The sequence below is a fragment of the Pongo pygmaeus genome, chromosome 19 (genome assembly GCF_028885625.2).
Source record: "Pongo pygmaeus isolate AG05252 chromosome 19, NHGRI_mPonPyg2-v2.0_pri, whole genome shotgun sequence".
Classification (NCBI taxonomy): domain Eukaryota; kingdom Metazoa; phylum Chordata; class Mammalia; order Primates; family Hominidae; genus Pongo; species Pongo pygmaeus.
This window is the reverse complement of record NC_072392.2, coordinates 6,727,730-6,739,237: the sequence shown is the minus strand read 5'-3', so window position 1 is coordinate 6,739,237 and position 11,508 is coordinate 6,727,730. Positions and strand designations below refer to the sequence as shown.

At 41.7% G+C, this 11,508-nt stretch overlaps 1 protein-coding gene across 1 annotated transcript in view; it reads right to left on the bottom strand.

Annotated features, from left to right (window-relative positions):
* Window positions 1-11,508, bottom strand: part of LOC129016885 (polyunsaturated fatty acid (12S)/(13S)-lipoxygenase, epidermal-type-like) — a 66,035-nt gene that overhangs the window by 21,171 nt on the left and 33,356 nt on the right.

Here is an 11,508-nt window from a genome sequence, read left to right as displayed (position 1 = left end):
ACATTCTGGCCATGCCCCTAACTTGCTGTGTGACCCATGACATATTACTGAGGATACAGCCTCTATGTCCTCATCTATAAAATCAAAATACTAAAGCCTACATCATAAAGATACTTGAGGATTAAAAGGGTTACTGTGCAAACTTGCTCTTAACACAGTCTATACAATTTAATAAGCATTCAACAAATGATATCATCATTACATACAAGGATACCTCAAGACTTAGAAAAGAAGCTGAGCTTGTAACTAAAGCTGAAGAAGACCAGTGCACAAAATGGACCACCTCGAGGTCATCAATTGTAATGGTTGTCATGTTGTGGCCTTTTGAAACTGTAGTTTTGAAAATGAAACTACATATAATGAAGGGAGAAATTTTCTTTTTTTTTTTTTTTGGAGATGGAGTCTTGCTCTGTTGCCCAGGCTGGAGTGCAGTGGCATGATCTCGGCTCACTGCAACCTCTGCCTCCCAGGTTCAAGCAATTCTTGTGCTTCAGCCTCCCGAGTACCTGGGATTTCAGGCACATGCCACCATGCCCGGCTAATTTTTATATTTTTAGTAGAGACAGGGTTTCACCAGGTTGGCCAGGCTGGTCTCAAACTCTTGACCTCAAGTGATCCACCCACCTCGGCCTCCCAAAGTGCTGGGATTACGGGCGGGAGCCACCACGCCCGGCCATGAAGGGAGAAATTTTCTACACAAGTTAGTCAATCTCAGGGGCATCTTCTCTAGAGCTTCAAGATCTTTACTAATTATTCAAACTTCTTATAGGACCTAGAGACGCCTCCCTAGGGTTGAGAGTACCAAAATTAATGAAGACCTACAGTTAAATCTCAAAACACCTAGGGGCTATCACAGATGGAGAAATCAGAGAAAAGCTCTCAGATTCTATTTCCACAGCCTTCTCAACTAAAATCAGCTCATCAAAGACTTAAGAGTACCGACAACAAAGAGATGAATTAGTCTCTGTCTATGAATACCACTTAGAAAACAACTGGAAAGATTACCCAGGTTTAACCCTAAACGGCATTGGCTTTAGTTACCAGTTTTGTTAATGAGCTCCATACTAAACTGAGAGAGTTTATTCATACTAATTAACATCGTATTAATTATATGCTCCTCTCCACCTGTCCTAATTCAACTTATACCTATTTGTGGACCTAGAAGATAAGAGTAAAGCAGAGGGCTGATCTGCTTTTTACACACTTTGCCTTTCTCTCTTTGAATTTCATGCTTTCATACATCCTCTGTGAAGGAAGCCAAGAGAGAATGAAATTCCACTTAAGTAACTGGCCAAAGGTACCACTGCCAAAATGCCCCTCTCTTTAAGATCCATGTTTTAGCACAAACCCAAAATATGTACAGGCATCTAAATAATCTGAACAATGCAAACTCATGGATCTCCAACTGAAACAACTCATGGGGAATCACCCCAAGGCCTTGAAGTCACCTCGATGTCCCTACGATCGTGAGTAGTCTGGAGCACCTGTAATTATCTCAAGGTCCAAAAAGAAAAATGTCAGCATCCCAGTGACTCCCCTTTGAGGAATCTGCTCTTGTGCACCCCCCGATACCCTTGAACACACAGGGAGAAATAATAATCCCAGTCAGTGGGCACCCTATGACCTTTCTAATAGATACTAGAACCACCTACTCTACCCTTAACCCTCACAATTCCTTACCATAATGCCTCAGTAGTGGGGGTGGATGATTTGCCTCTTTCTAAGCCCCTTTTGGTGTCTCTTGGACTCCATCATGCCCAACACAGCTTTTTGTTAAATTTCACAATCCCTGTTAATCTATTAGCAGGATTTACTTTTTATTTGGAATGTTAATATTTTTGTTTATCCAACGTACTAATTCCTGAAGTCCTGGAACTCCTTCCCCCTGGCCTTTATCCTCCAACAGCTCTGATAGATCACCCCAGTTTCCTTGCTCCCCCCATAATTCCCCAAATCCTTGGCATCCCTCACTCAGAACATGCTCACTCACATCCATCAGTTTCTTTGGCTACAGGATCAACAGACATATTGGGGAAGCAGGGCCCTTAAAATTAGAAATAGACCCCACCATTCCCCCTCCATGGACTATCCCAGTTTCCTTCAAAATCTGAAGCAAGTGAAGGTCTCAGATCTGTTTATTATTCAAGGATTCCTTGACAAAAGGTTCCTCATCCCTATTTGCAGTTCCTGTAACGCCTTTGTTTTCCATGTACAACACCTAAGATTAGACACTGCTAAAGAAAATGAAATGGCTGAGTGTAGTGTGATGAGTCACCCACCAGATTACCTAAGGATCTATGTCTACTGCCTGAACCCTGAAAGCTAGGCAATGAGTCAATCGCGCACCCAAGGAGCAGGTATTCCTGAGAAAGGAAACATCCCAGAATGCATCTGAGAGCATACCAAGGAAAACAGTCCCATCGCACACACACAGTAGGAAAAGAGCCAGAAAATTAGCCTAAAAGCAGCTTAGACGCTGGGTGCGGTGGCTCATGCCTGTAATCCCAGCACTTTGGGAGGCCAAGGTGGGCGGATCACGAGGTCAGGAGATCGAGACCATCCTGGCTAATACGGTGAAACCCCGTCTCTACTAAAAATACAAAAAATTAGCCGGGCGTGGTGGCGGGCGCCTGTAGTCCCAGCTACTCAGGAGGCTGAGGCAGGAGAATGGCGTGAACCCGGGAGGCGGAGCTTGCAGTGAGCCGAGATTGGGCCACTGTACTCCAGCCTGGGCGACAGAGTGGGAGTCCGTCTCCAAAAAACAAAAAAAAGCAGCTTAGAAAGGTGACTATAGTCAATAATACTTATACATTAAATAAATGTATAAATATATATAAATTAAAAATAACTAAGAGCATAATTGGATTGTTTATAACACAAAGAATAAATGCTTGAGGGGATGAATACCTCATTTTCCATGATGTGTTTATTATGTATTGCATGCCAATATAAAAACATCTCACATACCCCATACACCTACTACGAGGTATATGAGTAGGTATATATCTACTTCTCACCCACGAAAATTAATACAAAATTATTTTAAAGTTGGCCGGGTGCGGGGGCTCACGCCTGTAGTCCCAGCACTTTGGGAGGCCGCAGCGGGTGGATGACGAGGTCAGGAGATCGAGACCATCCTGGCTAACACAGTGAAACCCCATCTCTACTAAAAATAGAAAAAAAATTAGCCAGGTGTGGTGGCGGGCGCCTGTAATCCAAGCTACTCGGGAGGCTGAGGCAGGAGAACGGCATGAACCTGGGAGGTGGAGCTTGCAGTGAGCCGAGATCGTGCCACGGTACTCCAGCCTGGGCTACAGAGTAAGACTCTGTCTCAAAAAAAAAAAAATTATTTTAAAGTAAAAATAAATAGATAAATGAAAAGCAGACAGGTGGCAGAGCAGACCTCCATGTTGTCCTGCTGCCTGCTGCTGCCCAGGAGTACCCTGTAGGTAAGTCCCAATAAACTCATCTACTCCTCAAACTGAACTTATCTAAGTCATTCTTTGGTGTCTTGGCTCCTTCCCAGTATGGGGGAACTTGCTTCTATACTGTTCTGGCTTTTTCCCATAACAAATGGTGGTTGCCGGGAACTAGGGTGAGGAGGGCAAGTTGCAGAATAGGGAGTTGTTTAATGGGTATAGTTTCAGTTTTGCAAGATGAAGAGTTCTGGAGAATGACTGCCAACAATGTGAATGTACTTAACACTACTGAGCTGTACACTTACAAATGATTAAGATGGTAAATTTTATGTATATTTTGTCACAATTAATAATAAAAACTTAAAAATGGGCAAAAGAGGCTGGGCACGGTGGCTCACGCCTGTAATCCCAGCACTTTGGGAAGCCAAGGCGGGTGGATCACCTGAGGTCAGGAGTTCAAGACCAGCCTGGCCAACATGGTGAAACCCTGTCTCTACTAAAAATATAAAAAGTAGCTGGGCGTGGTGGTGGACACTGTAATCCCAGCTATTCAGGAGGCTGAGGCAGGAGAATTGCTTGAACCCAGGAAACGGAGGTTGCAGTGAGCTGACACAGTGCCACTGCACTCCAGCCTCGGCAACAGAGTGAGACTCTGTCCCAAAACAAAAAACCAAAAAAAAAAAAAAAAAGGGCAAAAGATCTGAACAGATATCTCATGAAAGAAGGTAGACATACGGCAAATGAGTATAGGAAAAGATGCTCAAGTCATATGCCATTAGGAAATTGCAAATTAAAACTATAGTGAGGCCAGGTGAAGAAGCTCATGCCTGTAGTCACAACACTTTGGGAGGCCAAGGTGGGAGGATCACTTGAGACCAGGAGTTCAAGATAAGCCCGGGCAACAAGACCCCATCTCTACAAAACAAATTTAAAAATTTTCCATTGTGTTGTCATGTGTCTGTAGGTCCAGCTACTCTGGAGGTTGAGGCAGGAGGATTGCCTGAGCCCAGGAGGTGGAAGCTGCAGTCAGCCACGATTGTGCCACTGCACTCCAGCCTGAGCAACAGAGCAAGAACCTATCTCAAACACTAAAAATTAAATAAATAAACAAACTACAATGAGATACCAGTGTCAATACCAAATGCTGACAAGGATGAAGAGCAATAGGAACTTTCATTTATTGCTGGTGGGAATGCACAATGGTAGAGCCGCTTTGGAAAATCTGGAAGTTTCCCACAAACTAAATATATAGCTTTACCATCTGATCCAGCAGTTGTACTCCTAGGTATTTAACTACTTATTTCAGCACAAAACCCTGCACATAAGTGTTTATAGCGGTTTTATTCAAAATTGTCAACAACTGGAAGCAACCAAGATATCCTTCAATAGGTAAGTGAATAAACTGCGGTACAGTCATTTGATGGAATATTATTCAGCAATTTTTTAAATGAGCTATCACACAATTAAAAGACACGGAGCTTCTTGCCACTGAGTTTAAGAAAAAAGTAAGACATGGAGGAACTTCACACTGATGGCATTCTAGATAAGACAAAACTATAGAGACAATAAAAAGATCAGCAGTTGGCAGAGGCTTGCAGAGAGCTGGAGAGGAATGAATAGGTAGAACACAGACGGTGTTTAGGAGGTAAAACTATTCTGCATGATCTTGTAACGGAGAAATCATTATGAGTTTGTCAAAACCCTTAGAACCATACAATACCAAGAGTGAACTAATATAAACTATAGTCTTTAATTAGACTATATTTAACAATGTAAAGTATATGAACTGTAACAACACTAAAGCAAGATGCTAATAATAGGCGAAACTGTGTAAAGAGGAACAGGGATATGTGGGAATTCTCTGTGCTATATACTCAATTTTTCTGTAAATCAAATGCCGTTCTAAAAAATAAAGCCTATTGGCCGGGCACAGTGGCTCACACCTGTAATTCCAGCACTTTGGGAGGCCGAGGCAGGCAGATCACAAGGTCAAGAGATCGAGACCATCCTGGCCAACATGGTGAAACCCCGTCTCTACTAAAAATACAAAAATTAGCTGCGCGTGGTGGTGCGTGCCTGTAGTCCCAGGCTACTCGGGAGGCTGAGGTAGCAGAATCACTTGAACCCAGCAGGTGGAGGCTGCAGTGAGCTAAGATTGTGCCACTGCATTCCAGCCTGGGCGACAGAGCGAGACTCCATCTCAGATAAATAAATAAATAAATAAATAAATAAAGGCCATTCAAAAGCTTAATGGGAAGAATATTAATTAGTCCAATACCTGCAAGCCATAAACAAACTAATGAAGCCTGGATTCCCTTTAGTTTCTAACCCTAAAACCATCCTCATTTCAATACTCCCTGACACCAATTACTTCACGGTTGACTCATGTTTCCACCTTCTCCAGTAAATTCCTCTGCCCTGAATCACAACATCTATTTGCCTTTACCTGCGTCAACCTAAAATAATCAAAAGAATCAGAATCTAATTTAAAGGGAGTTTATCCAAGCACAAAGTGTGATTTTGTATTCTGATTTTGGAGCTCTGGATTGAGCTAATTTTATATCAAATTCAGGTGTTTAATAGTTAATATAAAGTGTTTTTGTTTAGAGCCACTCTTTTTGCTACCTTATTAGCTAGCTAATTGTCTTTGCTTTCTGGGATACTGATTTGAAATGGCCTGGAATTTTAATTATAAACAGTGACTGTGGTAATAATATAGCCTTCAAAAATTATGAAATGAGGTGTCCACTTTTTAAGGACTGACCAGAAGTTAAAAATCCTGTGTTTCCATAGTGTTTCAAAATCATGAGCTACTCTAAAAGCATATCTACTCTCTATATTAATATTAGCAGTTATTCCTCTTGCCAATTGACAAGTCCTGACTAGTGTAATTAATTCTATTTGTTGAGCTCAGGTGGTGCCTAGAAGGTTAACACTTTCCTCCTCTTCTTCTCCTTCTTCTTCTTATTTTTATTTTTTCCCAGTTAAAGATACTATCGTACAACCTGAGCGGTAAGTCCCAGATTTATCCTTTAAGTAAGATCCATTTGTAAACCAAACACCATTGGGAGTAGTAAGTGGGGGTCTCTTTGAGGTCAGTCCTGGGAGAAAGAAGTTGATCAGTGATCAGTTAGGGTTATGCAATAGTGCAGTGTTTTATCTGGAAATGGAGACAGAAGAGTTGTAGGACTTAGGTTATTACATCTAGAGATGTTGATATGAGAAGCTGAAAGAAATAAAACTTCATATAAGACTAGTCTACTAACTGAATAATATTGAGTATGACACGAGTTTAGCAAATGCTTTCACAGAATGAGGAACAAAACCACTAAGGGCTGTCACCATGAGAATTTCATCAGTTGCTTCAACTAACAAAGCAGGGGCTGTTATGGCTCTCATGCAAGATGGAAATCCTCTTATTAGAGTCTAACTGTTGGCTATAATACCCCACAGGTCTCTTTGGGCTCCATGTTTTTTAGTTAGGACCCTTAAAATGTTTCCATCACTTTCGTGTACAAATACTGAAAATAGAAGATTATAATGTGGATGCACGAAAGCTTGGGCATTAGCAAAGTCATTTTTGATCATTTCTGACATTTCTAGATTTTCTTCTGTTCAATCAAGAGGGTCTGGAATGTCCTGTTTAAAAGAAGCATGTAAGGGCCAGGCATTCATTCATTCATTCATTTAGATGGAGTCTTATTCTTTTTGCCCAGGCTTGAGTGCACTGGTGCGACCTCGGCTCACTGCAACCTCTGCCTCCCGGGTTTAAGCGATTCTCCTGCCTCAGCCTCCCGAGTAGCTGGGATTACAGGCTCCCGCCACCACGCCCAGCTAATTTTTTTGTATTTTTAGTAGAGGCAGGGTTTCACCATGTTGGCCAGGCTGGTCTCGAACTCCCGACCTCAGGTGATCCACCTGCCTCGGCCTCCCAAAGTGCTGGGATTACAGGCCTCATGCCTGAGCCACTGCATCCGGCCAAGGGGCAGGCTTTTAAAGAAAAGTTTGGGATCCAAGTTTTTAAATGTCTTACCAGCCCCCAAAACTCTCCCAGCTGTTTCTTGGTTCTTAGTGGCAGAAGAGCTAAAATTCCTTTCAGTCTGTATGGACTAATAGAAAGTCCTTCCTTAAGGCCGGGCGCAGTGGCTCACGCCTGTAATCCCAGCACTTTGGGAGGCCGAGGCGGGTGGATCACGAGGTCAGGAGATTAAGACTATCCTAGCTAACATGGTGAAACCCCGCCTCTACTAAAAAAAATACAAAAAATTAGCCAGGCGTGGTGGCGGGTGCCTGTAGTCCCAGCTACTTGGGAGGCTGAGGCAGGAGAATGGCATGAACCCGGGAGGCAGAGATTGCGGTGAGCCAAGATTGGCCACTGCACTCCAGCCTGGGTGACAGAGCAAGACTCTGTCTCAAAAAAAAAAAAAAAAAAAAAAAAAAAGTCCTTCCTTAAATATTAGGTGGCCTAAGCACTTCACTTGTTTTTGACAGGATTGGTGTTTTTCTTTAGAAGCTTTGTGTCCCTTTAAGGCTAACTGTTGTAACAAGTGAATCCCATTTTTGAGAAATAATTGCTTATCCTCTGAGCAGAGGAGTAAATTGCCTGTGTATTTTATTAAAATGAATTTTCAAGAAGTCAATATCTGGGAGATCTGCTTTTAATATTTGTGAAAAGTAAGCTGGGCGCTCAGTTCATCCCTGAGGCATGACTGTTCATGTGTATTGTCTTCCTTCCCAAGTGAAGGTGAAGAGAAATTGATTATTTTTATCTACAGAAATACTAAAGAATGTACTACATAAGTCTATTACAGTAAAGAACTCAGCTTCTGCCGGCGCGGTGGATCATGCCTATAGTCCCAGCAATTTGGGAAGCCGAGCAGGTGGATGGCTTGAGCCCAGGAGTTCAAGACCAGCCTGGGTAACAAGGGGGAAAACCCCATCTCTACAAAATATACAAAAAGTAGCCAAGTGTTGTGGTGTGCACCTGTAGTCCCAGCTATACAGGAGGCTGAGGCAGGAGAATTGCTTGAGCCCAGGAGATTGAGGCCTCAGTGAGCTAGAATCACACTGCACTCCAGCCTGGGCAACAGAGTAAGGCCTTGTCTCAAAGTAAAAAGAAAAGAACTCAGGTTCAGTTGGGATGTCAGTCAACAACATATTGAAGTTTGGCCCTACTGGGTGTCAAAGAGTGACTATGTTTTTAATTGCTGTCAGATTCTGTACAAACCTCCATCCTCTATCATTTGATTTCCTTACAGGAAGGACTGGAGTATTACATTGGCTGTTATAGGGAATAATCAAGTCCTATTTTTAAATAATCTGAAACTATAGGCTTTATACCTTTTAGGGCTTCAGTTCTTAGATGGTATTGTTTAAGGTTTGGAAGGGGTTTTGATGAATCTATTGAACTTTGATTGGGGTAGGCAAGATAAATTTTCCAAAATCAGTGGAAGACTTTAACCATGATTGATTAGGGACTATATTTAGTGGGTTTTGTAATTTTTTACTACTCAATAATTTAGTGTCTTCAATGTCAATATGGATTGTTGACAAAAGTATGTCTAGTAACTCAGTTTTATCATCTAATTCTAAATACATTTTCCTCTTGAGGAGAAAGAAATGTAGGTATTAAATAATTCTAAGAAGTCTCTTAGAGTATTTGTGACAACGACAGATTGAATTGTTTACTTCAAGGAATGGGACCTTGTAATAAGGTGGAATTTATTACAGATAAGGTGATTCCAGGTCTGTTAATAAGAGTTTGTGTTAGTTCTCCATTTAAAATAATTTTTATTCATTTTAAAATAGAGCCAGGGTCATAAGTTCAAATATTTAATTGCGATTTTTCTGGCAAAACCAGAAAACTAGGACTCACAGGGTCCTAGTGAGGATCAGGAAATTCCTTAATTATACCTTTAAGTTCTATCTTTGACCATGACGGATACACTAGGGCAGATTAATCCCTACCAGACACTGGCTGTTTCAGGGATGGAGCCAGAGCAGAAGCAGGGGGAGGAGAAAGAAGAGGTAGTTCTAGGTAAAGTAGCCCAGGTAATAAAGAACAAAGAGAAGGAGGAGGTGAGGGAGGAGGAGGAGAAATTTCACCTGTCTTTTTAAATTTGGAAATTGTTTTAGGTAACTTTTTATTCTCCTTTTGTAAAGAAGTAACTCTATTAAAATCTCTTTTGGATGCTTTAAATACCATTCAAAATAACTCTCCTAACTATTCTGTTTTATCCTAGAACCAGCTTTTTCTTATTGAGCACACAAGTAAATTAGTTGAGGTATCCAACTTTGGCCATTGCAATTTTAGTTTTTCATGAGTTATGTGCAACCATTTTCTAAATAATGACAAGAAGTGGCACCATAAGTTTTATACATGAGTCCAGCTGGAGTTTCTAAAGGTGGATCTCTCCTTAAGGAGAAAGACTTGATTTTGGAGGGACAACAGTCCATAATTTGAGTTCTCTTAAGTAACCAAAGACTGTGGAAATGGAAAGTGTGGTCACTCACGAAGAGTTTAGCTATGTCAGCTGAACCAAGCTTCAGAACCTAGAAAATATAAAATCACAAATTTAATTTGAGCCAAAAAGATTTGCTTCCTCTTTTCAGAGAGAAACACTTTCTCCTTCACCAAATTTGAACAAGAGAAAAGGCTGAAAAGTTTTGGGAATAAAACAAAACTTTATCCTCAAAGGAATGTGAAAGCACAGATCTGCAAGCCACAGAATCTCTAGAGAAATAACAAATGAAACTCCTACTTTTAAAAGTAAAGCTTCAATTTCAGTTTTGTTGAGCGTGGAATCAGGATGCTTCAATAAAGTCTGAATCTCAGCCAAAACCAGAGAGATTCAAAATCTGAGAGAAGCCAGGCCAGAGACCCTCTCCAGCTCCAATGAAGTCAAAGACATGAAAGCTGCTTGTGCTGTACCAAAGCTCCAGATGTCAGCAAAGCAGTGAAGATTGCAGAAGGCTTTACTTCGGGTCCCATCTGCAGGTTATCAAATGTCAACCTAAAATAATTAAAAGAGTCAGAGTCTAGTTTAAAGAGAGTTCATTCACGCACAGAATGTGAGGATGGCCCACCCAGAAACCCCAACTCCAAAGGAATAGAGTCAGGAATCCGAAGCAGGGAAGTTAAGATTTCGTTTAGATAGGCAGAGACAGAGGAGTTTTTAGCAGGGTTGCATTATTCATACAGGGTTGGCACATAGTCACAGCAATCTGATTAGTTATATGCAGTGTTTCTTATGAGTAAGGGTACATTTAACATTTTTTTTTTTTGCAAAGGCTGTAATAATCGTGGGTTTTCTGTCATCTTGTCTAAGCAAATCAGGACAATAAAGGGGAGTTAATCTACAACAACAGTCATTAATTAAGAAGGCAGGAAGCTTTTGTCCCTGCCATCATTTAATTCTCTCTAGTCATTGAACAGATCAAGAAAAATAAGAAAACTAGTTAACCTATGATTATAATCTGAGAACAGAAGCTGAGACCATACATAACTCAGATCACAGTCACATCTCTATCAAGGCTTAAAAGTGTTCTTTGGGGTTCCAACAGCTTTTAAATTTATTTATTTTCACACCTGGGGAAATTAGCAGTATACTTGGACTATTATGCCTCATGGATTAACAGCCTATTTTTCCCAGACATTAAATGCAAATTTAGAGAGGAGCCATGATGGCTGACTGATGCAGCCAGGAAGAGCATCTCTCACTGAGACACCAGACCATAGGGAAGACTGCCATACTCCAAGCAGACCTTCAGAGGGAAGGCATTGAGAGTGGACAGAGGGAAGACACAGACCCTGAACGGAAGCTGGAAGAAAGCTCCTCTAGGTGGCTTTGGCCTTTGATGGCTGCCGGACCTAGACAGAGAAGGGAGGTCTTGCCCATGGAATGGGACCAGTTTGATCTGAGTGTGCCCCTGTTTACCAGCCTCTCCTGGGGCTCCAGCCTTGCTGCATCTGCTTGCAGCACAGACTCAGATGCCAAACCAGGGTGCTTCCAAGGGCCGTCATAATAACTCCTTCACCAGCTCACCATGCCTAACTGGCTCCAGTAGGCGTTTCCACTGTTGTGCAATC